Below are 16,858 nucleotides of genomic sequence, written 5' to 3'. Positions count from 1 at the left end.
TTATCGCAATTTAATTATCGCAATTTTATTTATCGTCATTTAATTTCTGTTATTTACTTTACGCACTTTATTTATCGTCATTTAATTTTTGTTATTTATTTTACGCACTTTAAATATCGGGACACGTATACAAGGTTTTGACATATCATATCGACGCATCTATATATATTATTTGGAATCACCATAGACACTCTATATGCAGTAATGATCGAGTTCTCTATACAGGGTTGAGGTTGATTCTATAATAATATATATACTTTGAGTTGTGATCGAGTCTGAGACGTATACGGGTCACGACACGTATTAATTAATTCAAATATGATATATTAAAAAAAAACTATATATGAATTATTGAACTGTCAACTGTGGACTATCGACTGTGGACTAATAAGATTGGACAATTAAAAAATGAATTAAAATATTGATTATAACATATGAAACTAAACAATTTTTCAAGTTTGCCACTTGATTTCATCTTAAACCTCATTGTATATTGACAATTACAATCTGCGTTTAAACCTTTCATGATTCTTGAAAATACCTCAATCGAGAGGATGAACAAACTGCACTTCATCTACGGAAGAAAAGATTGATGCATATAGTTCTGCACCTGAAAACACTCGGAACCTGAGTAAACGTTTAATACATATCCGTGCTAACTCTTTTGGCATTGTTATTACCGAAAGTAACATTGCAACCCTTTTTCAAAGTAGTGAATTTTGTCACAGCTCCAGCAAATCAACTTCAACTTCCATTCGAATAAGCCTTATTATAACCTAGATATATAAGTTTGCCTATCGTCATCATTACCGGAGAACCGTTTATATTTCACCACATCAGCAGTAAAATTACCAGCAACTTCAATGAATTTGGACTTTCCGAAAAATCATTATATTCATTGAAACCCCATCTTGTATTCATCTATACCCTGTAACAATAATTGCCATACCAATTACCGGAAATCAGCAATCTGTATTTCGAATCTCGTAGCATTTCTACATCAATAGTTATATGTATACATATAACAGTTACCTCCTAGAATTACGATCTTCAATTCTGAAATTTTGAAAAGGCACCCAGCTTACGAATTGATACTCTGAATGTTGAAAAATTTGAATGAAGCAACAGAAACTGTAGGCAACCATAAACGACCTTAGTCGTCGGAAGTTTGATGATAAAGAATAATATGTTGGAAAAGCTCAGAAACGTTGGAACTGGAAAACGGATAGAGTTAACCATGAAGGAGACCAAGGACAAATACAAGGACCATACCCTATATTCAAAGAATCCAGATAATTCTGGATCCGTTAAAATCTTTAGAGAATATTTTGCTCCGAAGTCATGTTAAAATCTTGCGGAAAATCTTTCTCCATCAACCATCAAACTTAGAAATTCCAAAATATCATCATCAATATCTTCGATATTTCTGAGGATATTTTCATAAATATTCTCGTCCGAAATTATATACCTCTTCGTGCTTCCTGTGTATCATTATATTAGAAACATTCAAGAGAAAATTTAGTACCGAAAAGCAGATTATGAGAAACTATGAAGAAAGCCGTGGACAAATCACAAAGAATAAGTTTAACTTCAAAGAATCCAAATGATTCAATGTCTGCTAAAGTCTTTAGTGAATATCTTGCTCCTTACTCTAAACCCTTGCAGACAATAGTTTATATCATCCGCTGATCTTAGATATTTCGAGATATTATCGTATCCTTCATTATAAATATTCTTCATATTTCTGGAGATATTTTTTATAACTATTCTTATCTGAAATCATTAATCTCTTCGTGCTATCAGTATTACATCATATAGAAACTGTTAGTTTCTATATTCTGTAAAATTTCGAGCTTAAAATATGAATGTTATTGAAGTAATGTTGGGAACTGATGCATGAGTTAGTATAATATAATGACACTTGATCAACGTGATTATATTACAGTAAGTCATGCTGAGTTTTTAATGGGACGTGATGATTCACAGATCCTAACGTCATCACGTGCCATGTTACATAACTCTTTCATTATGCTTAACTTCTGAACATATCAAGAAAGTATTTTCTTGATAGTTCTATTCTCAGTGATTCTGGTAATTTGATAAATCAAATCGTGCTAATACATTAGTTCTTATTTAGAACACGATGATTATTCGAAATTCCATACTTACGAATTCTGGACCATTACTCGCTTTACTAGAGGTCGGGAGGATAATAAAAAAGCAAAGAGCTCCAAAATATAAGAGAAAATATAAAGCCCAACAACAACACCGAAATTACAAACCGTGGATATCAGTGCGTATAGCAATATAAAGACATGGGAAGATTATAAATACAATAATCCCTAAAGTATAGTAGAAATAAACGGATTCCTCCAGTGGAAGTTGGAAAAGGAGAATGATTGTTGCGATAATCAGGATAAGGACAAAGATCAGAACTGGATTAAGCATTTCACGATCTTTTGAATTTGGGAATTGAGTATTGAAGTGGTGAAGATTAATGGAACGGAAAAGGTAAAATTTATAGTGAAAATATCAGACAGAGGAATCGAGGCAGATCACCGCATTTAATTATAGAAATCTAAATTTCCTTATTCGCAGAAGAAACAAATCTTTTAAATTTAGAAGATTTTCTTCAAATCCCTTAAATTCCGGAATTCAATCAAAACAACGACAAAAGTTAAGACGCATCCTGTTTTCTAAATTCAATCGTGACTACGTCAAAAGTTAAGATGCATCTTACTTTCAAAATTCAACCCTGACTCTGTCAAAAGTTACGACGAATTTTTACTTATCCTATTTCAATCTTTTTTGATAATTTCACTCGTACGCTTCGAATAATTGAGTTGTTTTTATTCAAGTCACCTGATGGTGATAAAACTTTAATTATTGACTCATATTCGTCATGAAAACATTTTATTGTTAGCCATGACGACCTCACTCAAATTTCGGGACGAAATTTCTTTAACGGGTAGGTACTGTGATGACCCGGAGATTTTCGACCAAATTTAAACTTTATTCTTATATGATTTCGACACATTAAGCAAAGTCTGTTAAGTTAAGCCTCAAAACTTTGGAACAGTTTACTTGAATACATTTGCCCTTTTTACCATTTCCGATGATTCACGAACAATTATTTGTAAATAAATATGTATAGATGTATATAAATGTAAGTATATGTATATTAACTTAAAATTATGAAATATAATATAACCATTAGAATTAAATAAGTAAAATAAGATACATGATATTAAATTTCTATTAATAGTTATTGTTATATAGATATACATATATTTAAGAAATTACTATCCAATGTAAGTTATTAGGTAATAAAAATTACAAATGATAACATGTAATATAAATATATTAAAAATTAATACAACAATATTATTACACTCATTACTATAAGAAGTATTATTATAATTATATTTACTAATTAATGAGACTAAATATAATACATATAGGTATACAGATATATCTAAATACAATAATATATATATAAATATATATACAAATATATATAGAGTTACAAGTTATAATATAATTAACATGTTATTATTATTATATTCATGTGTATATTAATATTTGTATCAAAAATTAGTATCATATCTAGATATTATTACCATATTCCTTAAGAGTTATTATTATTATTATTATTATTATTATTATTATTATTATTATTATTATTATTATTATTATTATTATTATTATTATTATTATTATTATTATTATTATTATTATTATTATTAATGTTATTATTATTTTTAGTATTATATATATTATATGTAAATATAAATATATAAAAAAAAGAACGCGTATATACTTCCAATCAGTATTTTGTTTTCTTCATTTTTTTCCTGATCCGTGATTACTTGTTGACTCCTACAAAGGTCAACTAATACTTATGTATCAATCATTCTATCAAAATATGATTATATCATCTTAATTGTGCGAAAGAAAAATAGCAGGTTCGTTACCTCTGTATTTTTTTTCTTTTCAAATGTCTGAATACAAATTAATCTCAAAAATTAGAATTGCAATCTTGTTAGGAATCATCTTAACGAACTTCCTGTAAAGTTTCAACTTCTAATTCTTCTTATCCAGTCCTAATTTCGAAGTCAAAGTATTTGAAATAAAAAAATCAAACATCATTCTATGATCAAATTCGAATTTTCTGTTAAGCATTAAGTTGGATTAATGGTTCCATTAGTTTCTATATATGTATATCAAACTATTTTGTGTTATAATCTATAACAAAAACATATTAAAAATCGAAAACTATATATTTTTTTTTTTTGGTTTCGGTCGCTGCACAGCAGCTGGTTACTTTTTATTTATTTTTTATTTTTTTTTAATACTAACTAATGGTTTTTGATCTATTTTTAATCTTAACACTGATCAATAATTTCACTTTAGTCGAGTTTGATTTTCTTGGTTCGGTTTAATCTTAATAATGGTGGAAGAAGAAGTTAGAACGTGAGGTTGAGTTTAAATAAATATAGTTTGGTTATTATTTCAAAAAAATAGGCTTGGTTCAATGGTTGTGAGTGTATTAAGGGAACGAGAGGTTCTAGGTTCGAACCTAGGCCACATCACTAATTTTCTTTTTAGTAACAAAAGTCGCTGTTGGGCCAGAAACGAGTTGGGCCGTGTATTCACTCTGTTGGGCCGAGTAATTAAACCAAGTGCTAATTGGGCCGAGAGATGGCTTAAATAGTACTAGGCGGGAATTGTAATTAGAAAAGCAAGAGCAGTGGAACGGTTAAGAAGGGTGTCGGGTGTTCGAGAGATCATGGGTTCGATTCTCGTTGCACGCAATTTATTTTTTTGCCTATTTGAGGTAGTTACTTATCATTATTATTATCTTTACTATTATTGTTATTATTATTATTATTATTATTAATTATTGTTATTATTGTTAGGTTAATTATTATTATTATTACTAACATTAAATGTCATTTATATTAATATTAGTATTAGTATTACTAAAAGTATCAATACTGTTAAATTTATCATTTTTTATTAGAATGAGTATTATTATTGAAATGAACATTTTATCAAAATTATCATTTTTGTTATTAAATTTATCATTAGTATTATCATTAGAAATTATCATTTAAAAGTAACATTTTAATATTATCATTATTATCATTAGTTGTATCATTATTAATATTATTATTATTATTATCATTATCATTATTATTATAATAATAATAATAATAATAATAATAATAATAATAATAATAATAATAATAATAATTATTATTATTATTATTATTATTATTATTATTATTATTATTATTATTATTATTATTATTATTATTATTATTATTATTATTATTATTAATTTCAAATCTAATTACTACTTTCACCATATTATTCTTATTATAATTATATTCTTACAAACAATTGATATCAATATAAAAATTTATATTTATTACATATATCATAAGTATACTAATTTCAGATTTTAATATATTAACTAATATAATATTATTTATATTAATGTAACATCTAATAAAGTGTATATATCATATAAGTATTACCACAAATTATAAGGATTAATATAATTATATATAAGGATATGCATCTGTATATACTATAAAATATATATAAACTTAGTTGATTAATATCACAAGGTGTTAATGAATATACTTGATATAGGTTCGTGAATCCGAGGCCAACCCTATACTTGTTCAATGACGTCATATGTATTTCTACTACAAAATACAGTATGGTGAGTTTCATTTGCTCCCTTTTTAAATGCTTTTGCAATATATATTTTTGGGACTGAGAATACATGCGCTGCTTTTATAAATGTTTGACGAAATAGACACAAGTACTTAAAACTACATTCTATGGCTGGATTATTAAACCGAATATGCCCCTTTTAGTCTGGTAATCTAATAATTAGGGAACAGACACCCTAATTGACCCGAATCCTAAAGATAGATCTATCGGGTCCAACAAGCCCCATCCAAAGTACCGGATGCTTTAATACTTCGAAATTTATATCATGTCCGAAGGAGGATCCCGGAATGATGGGGATATTCTTATATGTATATTGTGAATGTCGGTTACCAGGTGTTCAATCCATATGAATGATATTTTTGTCTCTATGCATGGGACGTATGTTTATGAGAAATGGAAATATGAAATCTTGTGGTCTATTAAAATTATGAAATGATTATTTATGTTAAACTAATGAACTCACCAGCCTTTTGGTTGACACTTTAAAGCATGTTTATTCTCAGGTATGAAAGAAATCTTTCGCTGTGCATTAGATCATATTAGAGACATTACTTGGAGTCATTCATGGCATATTTCGAAAGACGTTACATTCGAGTCATTGAGTTTATCAAGATCATTATTAAGTCAATTATAGTTGGATATATTATGAAATGGTATGCATGTCTGTCAACTTCAGATGTAATGAAAGATTGTCTTTTCAAAACGAATGCAATGTTTGTAAAATGTATCATATAGAGGTCAAGTACCTCGCAATGTAATCAACTGTTGTGAGTCGTTTATAATCGATATGGACTTCGTCCGGATGGATTAGGACGGGTCCTTTCATATCGAGCTGAAAATAAATAAATAAATAAATACTTCTGTTTATTCTTTAATTTTTAGGAAACAGATATATTGTGTAATTGATAATGGTGTTGGAAGGTTGATTGAATTGTCTAACACTGAAACAAAACGATTTCAGTACAAGTTGTGGTATGGACAGAATTTTCACTCAGACAAGTAGAAAAAACAAAAAAAATAAAAAGCAGATTGTGATATATAAAGGAAATCGTACAATTGATGATATTGATATCCAAAAATATCAGACAGAAGACAAAACTAAAATCTGATGTTGAAAAAAAAAACGGATTCTTGTTATAAGTCTATATCATTATATTAATAAATATTAATAATTAATAATTATATTTATAATAATGATAATAAAGTTATTAATAATAATATTAATAATGCTAATAAAAAAATAATGAGAAAAGAAATAATAATATTGACAATAATAACTAAAATTATAATTTTTCTACTAATTAAAATAACAATGATACAATAATATTAGTAATATAACAATTTAATGTATCAATTTTCATATTTATATATAATATATTGATATTACTAATATATTAATCATTGAATAAAATATTTTTATTATTAGTGGTACTAATAATATTATTAGTTATAATAACATTTATTTTATTTATAATAATAATATTAACAATATATACCTATCTATATATATACACTTATATAATAATAGTAATGATACAAATATTAATATTAATGTTATGAGAGTAATAATAATACTACTTTAACAACTATATGATCAACTTGTAATTAATAACATCTTATTTATTCTGTACAATACACTATCTATTTAATTCAGGTGATTAATTGTATTATACTAGTTCAAATTATTATACATACTTTAGTTTATTTATATACATATACATATACATATACACATACACCTTTATATACATTTAGTTGTTTACAACAATTTTTCGTGAATCGTCGGGAATAGTCAAAGGGTAATTGCAATAATGTAAACTGTTCCAAAATTTTGAGACTCAGCTTTACAGACTTTGCTTATCGTATCGAAATCAAATGTAATGACCCGTCCTTATCCACCTGGACGTAGTCATCAACATTTGGTCCCATTGCGATGATCAACTCCAAGTAATGTCCTTAAATTGAGCAAATGCACAGCGGAAGACTTAATTCGTACCTGAGAATAAACATGCTTTAAAGTGTCAACCAAAAGGTTGGTGAGTTCATAGGTTTATCATAACAATCATTTCAATATTTTAATAGACCACAAGATTTCATAATCATAAACATAATACACTTGCAAGTGTATGTAAAGCATTCTAAGTGGTTGAGCACTTGGTAACCATACTTAACATTTAATCACGTCGCATATTCCATTTATTATGAAATCTCACTACACCGTACCAAGAGTAGTCACCGAAACGAAGTACTGTGCAACCATTGAATACTGGTCGTCCAGTCTGGTTGGGGTTGTCAGGCCCGATAGATCTATCAACATGATTCACGTTTACAATACCACATGTAAATAGTAGTTACCAAGCTATTAGGGAAGATATGCAGGGTGGTACAACTCAACGTAGAATATATTTTAAGTACTTGTGTCTATCTCGTAAACATTTATAAAAGCAGCGCATGTATTCTCAGCCCAAAAATATATATTGCAAAAGCAATTAAAAAGGGAGCAAATGAAACTCACCTAATGTATTTTGTAGTACAAATACATATAACGTCATTGAACAAGTATAGGGTTGGCCTCGGATTCACGAACCTATATCATTGGTATATATATATATATATTAAAACGTATAATCGTAATCGAACAATTTATTATATCTTAATTTATATATTATATATTTAAATTTGTGTTTATTTTCAAAGTGGTTATTATTTATATGGTTATATTAATATATTCATACTTGTTTAATGTTATATTTTAAAATCAATAGTTTGTTATTTGTAAGTTTTTATATAAATAACACTAAGTTTGATATATATAGTTATGTGAAATTTTAATATAATTATAGTATACGTGATAAGTATATTTTATATACAAAATTATCGGTCTGTTTAAAAGGTAGTTTTTGAGATTAATAAAGATATTATTAATAATAATAATAATAATAATAATAATAATAATAATAATAATAATAATAATAATAATAATAATAATAATAATAATAATAATAATAATAATAATAATACTTAAATGATAAGATTAATAATAATAGCTATATTGATAATATTTATAAGTCTAATAATAATATTAATAATTGTAATACTTAGTATTAGGATAATACTAATAATAACAATAACAATAATAATAATTTTGATAATAATAACAATATTTGTAATAATAATAATAATAATAATAATAATAATAATAATAATAATAATAATAATAATAATAATAATAATAACTTTGAAAATAAACTACCTTTAAAGCTCACCCGAATGCCCAAACAGCACCCTAACCAGTTGGGCCGTGCCCATTTTTCTGTTTTATACCACAAACTAACCTTTATAACCCGACTAACTATCTAATCCTTCTTCTCCCACTACACTTCGACCAGAGATCCAACACCCTTCAACGAATTACAAAAATAAGATTTAGAAACCTTATTGACTACCAGGAATTAATAAAAGATGTAATTGATAAATAAAGAAAACGAAGATAAAAAAATAAAAAAAAATCTGCTGTATACCGTCGCAGCTATATTTAAAAAAAAAATTATTGATGTTCAGATTCATTGTGTTTTGGACAAAATTGATAACACAAACTATAGTTCAAATCACTTTTAAAACCTTTTTGAATCCTCAATTTCAACAGGAATATCAAAACAATTACGAATTTGATGATAAATCGTTCGTTTGACTTTTTCATTCGAAAACTTTGACTCAGAAATTACATCACGATAATAAGAATTGAAGATGGAAACTTTGCAGAAAGTTTCAATGGATGAATCCTAACAAGACCTCATTAATGGATTTTGATATTTTTATCTACTTCTAGTTTTGTTCGAATCAAATAAAGAACAGAGGTTGTTTTATTTTTTTTTATCTGTTAACTTTCTGGATTGTGGTGATATTTGAACTCGTCTGTGTTATTGAGTCGATTATACTTCTTGTAATCGATCCTAAGTCATTGTTGTAAGGATTTTAGATGTGGACGTATAACAACATATTTGACTTTAACTTGACAGAGGGAAAAAGCTGGAGAAGAAAACAAATAAAAACCTGCTCCTGATTTGTACTAGTTCACCTTTAATCGTATCTGAATTGATATTGCATCCAGTTGTTGAGACACAAAACAAAATCACACTTCAACTTGATAATGATATGTAACAAAGAATACGTGTGCCAAAAATATATCTATCCGTATATATATACTTTTATTTATATATGTGTTTTTAATTTCGTATATAAATCTGCATTTTTGTGTAGGTATATATATATATAATTGTATATCTGGTTTATGTATCTTTATATATTTGTATATATATATATACAACAAATTGCTAACTTTTGAAACTAACAATTGTAAATATATTAATAGTATTAATAATTAATAATAACACTAATAATAATAATAATAATAATAATAATAGTAATAATAATAATAATAATAATAATAATAATAATAATAATAATAATAATAATAATAATAATAATAATAATAATAATAATAATAATAATAATAATAATATGGTTAGTACACCAATGTTGATATTGATATTAAATTATTGGAAGTAACAATAACAATTAATTTTTTTAATTATATTTTTAACCAGTAATCAAACATAATATTACGTATTATTAATTATGACATATATGTATAATAACATATATCTATCATTGAATATTTATATGTTACAATATATATACAACATTAATTATGTATTGAAATCATATATATTTACATATAGTTTTATTTTAATCACAACATAATTATTTTATATATTATTTTACATATTTAAGTTAAATGATTAACTTATTTAATATTATTCTAAATTTTTATTTATACATATATTTATTTATATATTTTTACATATCTATTTACACACAATCATTCGTGAATCATTGGGAAATAGTCAAAGGTCCAATGCATTTATAGAAAGTAGTTCAAACAAAATTTTGGGAGTTGGTTTAATAGACTTTGCTTATTGTGTCGAGATCTTATAAAGATTAAGTTTAAATTTGGTCGAAAATTTCCGGATCGTCACATCAAATAAGATTCAAGTTTAAATTTGGTTGGAAATTCCCGGATCATCGCAGTACCTACCCGTTAAAGAAATTTCGTCCCGAAATTTGAGTGAGGTCATCATGGCTAACAATAAATATGTTTTCCTGACTAATATGAGCTGATAAATAGAGTTTTATCATTATTGGATAATAAAGATAAAATAATTCGATTATTTGAAGAGCATGAATGAAGCTATCACAAAAAAGTGAATTGAATAAATGAAGTTTCGTTTTAACCTTTGACGTTGTTGATGTTATGCGAGGTGTATATAAAATAGCTTTAAATTTCAGCAGGAAATACTATTAAATACGATACAATTTTACACAAGATATTTATTTATTTAGAGAATGGATATACTTAAACCTTGCTACAACACTTATAGGCAGTGTACCTAATCGTACAGTAGTGTAGTTTTTAGTAAGTCCGGTTCGTTCCACAGGAAAAAAACTTTAAACAAAGCTTAACGCTATATTAGTTTACTTTTACAAATATATATATAAGTAATATTATTATTATAAAGGGGGTTTTTTACCGTTTAATGACCGGTTTGTCGATTTTAAAACTTTAGTCACAGTTAAAACCAAATGTAAAATAATAAATAAATACAAGACTTAATTTAAAGCGTAAAGTAAATAACGATAATGAAATTGCGAATAATAAAAGTGCGATAAAATAAACTTGCGATAATTAAAAAAATACGATAATTAAAAGTGCAATTAAATACAATAACAATAAAAATGCGATAATTAGAAGTGTAATTAAATATAAAATAAAGGAAATTAAATATGAAATAAAAGAATTATACTTATTTAAACTTCCGTAACCATGATGTTTGACGTGTTGATTTTAGTTTTATGCCCATGGGTTAATTGTCCTTTGTCCTGGATTATTTAATATGTCCGTCTGGTTTTTGTACATAACAGTCCATCAGTCATAAATATAAAGTGCGAGTGTCCTCGTCAAATTATCCTTATACCCGAAGTTAAATATTCCAACTAATTGGGGATTCGAATTGTAACAAGGTTTTAATACTTTGTTTAATGAATACACCTGGTTATCGACTGCGTGTAAACCAAGGTTTTACTACTTTGTTAACAATTACACCAATTACCCTTGAATGTAATTCACCCCTGTTTCAACAATTCTAGTGGCTATTAATCCATTCCCGTGTCCGGTTAAATGAACGATTATTCGTACATATAAATACCCCGCCCATCGTGTCCGATCGAGTGTATATGATAATTTATAGGGACGCCCAATTGTAAATCTTTATATTAACATTAACAAACTATCATTTAGTTAAACAAATATAAAGCCCATTAATAGCCCATAGTCTAATTTCCACAAGTGTCGTTCTTTTGTCCAAACCCCAATTATGGTACAAAGCCCAATTACCCAATTTTAGTAATTAGCCCAACATCATGATTACTTCGTTTTAAATAAGCATAATAATAACTTAGCTACGAGACATTAAATTAAAAAGGTTGAACATAACTTACAATGATTAAAAATAGCGTAGCGTTACACGGACAGAATTTCGACTTACACCCTTACAACATTCGCTAACATACCCTTATTATTAGGATTTAAATTAAAATTAAAATTAAAATATAAATATTACGTATATAGATAGAGAGATGGATATATATTGATGAAAAATTGATCAGAATTCGTTGGGCTTTATAGGGAGTTTCAGTTTTTGGGGCTCCGCGACTCGCGGCCCTTTTTGCCTTCAAACTCCGCGAGTCGCGGAGTTTGAAAATACAGCTCACCAACTTTGGAGTCTTTCTTGCCGACGAATTTTTTTATTTATATAATATATAAATAATTATAAGAATTATTTAAATATTATATTATATTTATGTGCATAGTTGACTTGTAATTTTTAGTCCGTTGCGTCGAGCGTTGAGAGTTGAATCTGGTCCCGGTTCCGGATTTTCGAACGTCCTTGCGTACAATTTAATATCTTGTACTTTGCGTTTTGAATCTTGTACTCTTGTAATATCGAGACGTTTCTTATCAATAATTGGAACCTCTTTGATTGTATTTTGTACTTTTGAGCTTTTTGGTCGTTTGCGTCTTCAATTCGTCGAATCTGTCTTTTGTCTTCACCTTTTATTATTTAAACGAATATCACTTGTAAATAGAACAATTGCAACTAAAAGCTTGTCTTTCTTGAGGAATAATGCTATGAAATATATGTTCGTTTTTAGCATTATCAAATATTCCCACACTTGAGCGTTGCTTGTCCTCAAGCAATATCGTCTTGAAATACTAGAATCACTTCTTTATTCTTCACACTTTATACATCAGTGATTTCTATACGGCGGTATAAACAATGGTAGTAACGATATGGTTTACAGTCCCACATGACTATAAAAATTTAGATCCATTAAGGAAATTGGATCTTTATGAAAACATTTGATCTTTTGAAAATTAAATCTAGTTTTTACCCTAGATAAGTTTTTCGGAATAACCCTTCACCGGTGTTTGCAAAATATTTTTGTGGGTTTGGTGGGTTTCAGATTTGAAAATTTTAGCTCAAAACTTATGGTTTTGTGTCACCCACTTGCTACCCTTGTATTAGGAAAGCAACACGTCCAGTTTACTTGTCCCGTATATTACCTTTCAATAAACTACCGTCCGGTTGTAAAGCAAAGCGTTGAACAAGCAACTGTTAAGGCAATGTCCCCTGACATGCTTTTAATTATGGTCTATAAACGTGTCGGATGCTAGTACTATCCTTTGTAGGAGCAATAGTAAAGCTCACCCTTATAATTTGTAGGTTTGGCACAAGGTCCTGTCTTTGACCACTATGCAACCACCGTTCTTACGGTTGACACCTGATTTAGTTCAGGTGACCTAATGAATTACAGGTGAATTCCTAGGATTTTACATTCAATGGTAATGAACGCATTGAAAATAGGGTTTTCAGAAAACAAATCGGTTTGTAATTTTGATCAAAATATTTTCTCGTTCAAGCTCGAGTTTAGATATCATTGAATTCCATGAGTTTGTAATTCTCAATCTTTAAGGTCAATCTCAAGGATTGAGTAATATCAGGCTTAAAAGATGATTTTTGATCTTTTAAGGAGATTATCCTTTCTGGGGATCGGATTCATTAGTCTTATCCAGCTAATTTGCATGGTGCCCCCCATTTTACGAGATAAATCCTTCTCATGGTTAGGATAAATCTGACCACTTGGCGACCCTGTTTAATGCTGAGGTCCGTGGATTTCCTGCTGATTTTAGTGATGATTTTTCTAGATTTTTCGTCAACCTACAGCTGGTCTGGATGACAACTTCTTGACCTAAATCAAGAAGCGCGTGTCTTTTTAGGAAGACTTTACTTCCTTTTAATGATGGAATTGATTCATCGTGTAGATCCATCTTTCTTGCAGTAAATCAGGTAAAACTTTTTAGTTTAGTCTTTAGCAAAAGTATTTTCAGTTATTTGTACAAAAATATGTGATATATGTTTTGAATAACTTGGAGAATTTTCCCACACTTGGCTTTTATTTTCCTTTTTATTGTCCTCTATTCCATTTTAAATGAATTTTAACATTTTGGTTTGTTTCTCAATTTATGTCCTTTCCGAGGTTACAATAATTTCGGTGTTAAAACCTAGTTTTATCGTTCATAAATATGTATAAACATGATTTTGAGTTCATTTAATTGAAAATTTTGAAAAATTTTACTAGAATTGGGTCGTCAGTATATAAGACTAGGGCTGTTCTTTATTATCAGAGAGCACTAGATTCTAATACAACTACTGCTTTACTAGTATTTCTAATGGTAACCAAGTGTATAAAGTAAAACTTTTAAAATCCGAAAGAATTTAACCCCTTCCCACACTTAAGATCTTGCAATGCCCTCATTTGCAAGAAATCAGTAACAATTTAAATTATTGAGGGTGATTTGTGTGAAAATGATTAAATTTTACCAAAGTTTCCAAACATATTTGTGTTTGTTTGCTGAATGATAAATGGTGCACATCATTTGTTCATTCCGTCTTGTTGTTATTTCACATATATTTTGCATCTTGTCGTCAAAATTAGTTGCTTTTGCTGAACTTAATGCCAGTATTTGAAAATGCGTTGTTTTACCCTGTTGTGTACATAAGATAAACTGCATACATATATACATATTTTTGAAGTTTGGTATATTACCCCACATTCAAAAAAATTATTAAAATCTAAGAATAAAAGTTAGAAAATTATAAAAACTATTACAATATTAACATAAGTATTAAACGTATCAACAATCCAAATTACAAAATAAATAAAACTAAGTAGACTAGGGATGATACTGATACCAGTAGGGGTTCCATGCATAACCATAGGTGCTATAAAATGCTTCAGCAGGGTTATACGTAGGATACGGTGGTTGCATCTCTATAGACCAGGGAGGGAATATGGGCTTTGGAGTAGGAATATAGTTTCTACCTATATGTTGGCAATAAGCTATGATTTGGTTTTGATGAACTTGCCAATCTTCAAATGCTCTTTGTCTAGCATTTTCGTACTCCTGTGCAGCTATAAACCTTTGCATTTCTTGCATTTCATTTCCCCCTCCTACATTACCTTGCTGTTGGTTTCTCTCAACCTGTGGATGTCTACCATGGTATTGTACTACGGCATTATTTCGCCTCTTCAAAACTTTCGCACCATGGTATACATTTAAACCTATTGTATCGCGGGGTTCTGGTTCTTCGACTAATAATCCCCCCTGACTTATATCCACACCGAGATATTCAGCAATCAAAGTAATAAATATACCACCTCCTATTATGCTATGCGGTCTCATCCCCCTAACCATAGCTGATAAATAATAACCCACACAATAAGGTATACTTACAGCGCTTTGTGGGTCTCGAATACACATATGGTAAAACAAATCCTGTTCATTTACCTTTTCCTTGTTCTTACCTCTTTGTGTAATCGAATTAGCTAAAAACCTATGAATTACTCTTAATTCAGCTCTATCTATATCCAAATAAGAGTAATTTCCCCCTTTGAATCGGTGATGGCTTATCATTTGACTCCATACACCATGTGTATCAAAATTTTCATCTATCTTTCTACCATTTAGTATCAACCCTCTACAATCGGCAGATGCTAACTCCTCAGGCGTATATATACGCAAAGCCTGAGCCATGTCTAGTAAAGACATGTGGCGCATCGAACCTCCTAACAAAAATCTAATAAAAGATCGATCGGTTAAACTAGCTACCCGATCATTTAATTCTATACTACACAACAATTATTCACACCATACTTTATATACAGGTCTACGCATGGTGAATAAACGTACCCAGTCATTAAAAGTAGAATTACCATACCTCTGTGCAAGTAATTCCCTAATTGGCCCGGCCAATTCTACAGCTTCTAATGGTCCCCATTCTATGACCCTAGGTACCTCAACAACTTTAGAATGAAGAGTATGCAAACCCCTTTGGTATTTTGGATAATCTATCCAAAGTCTGTCAAATCTCAGGTTCGGGTGCAAATCTTCCAAGTGCATATCAGAAAATGTCATGACTGGATGAGGTATATCTTGTTTGTAGAAGTTATCCACCTTCTGTTGTTCCGCATTCTCAGCAGGAGCATTGCGAGCTTGGGATGAAGATTCACCCCTTTCAGTCTGCAAAACATATCAAACACAATTTTTGTGCATCCAAATATGCATTAGTGTCAGCAAAATCATCAATCAAAATAATTACAATGACATGATCAATTTATATCAAACTTAAGCTCATTTTCATATTTTTATCAAATCTACACTTTTTCAAATAAGCATATACGAAAATGTTCGCCAAGTTCATAAGCATTTAACTCAAATAACATGTCAAAATAATCATTACTAGCAATTAAATAAGTTTCAAATGGCATTATCTTTCAAAAATCAAGTTCGTGAATTTTAGACTTGAAAAAGTCCACTTTAATTCTCAAAATCATGTTTAGGCTCAAAGTTTGGATCATTTAACTACCTAAACATGTTACACTACTTAATTTAGCAACAATTCATGACAAAAATCGGCCATAACCTGTT

Source organism: Rutidosis leptorrhynchoides, chromosome 6 (assembly GCF_046630445.1).
Source record: "Rutidosis leptorrhynchoides isolate AG116_Rl617_1_P2 chromosome 6, CSIRO_AGI_Rlap_v1, whole genome shotgun sequence".
NCBI lineage: Eukaryota > Viridiplantae > Streptophyta > Magnoliopsida > Asterales > Asteraceae > Rutidosis > Rutidosis leptorrhynchoides.
The sequence above is the reverse complement of the archived record's forward strand: the minus strand, read 5'-3'. Positions refer to the sequence as shown.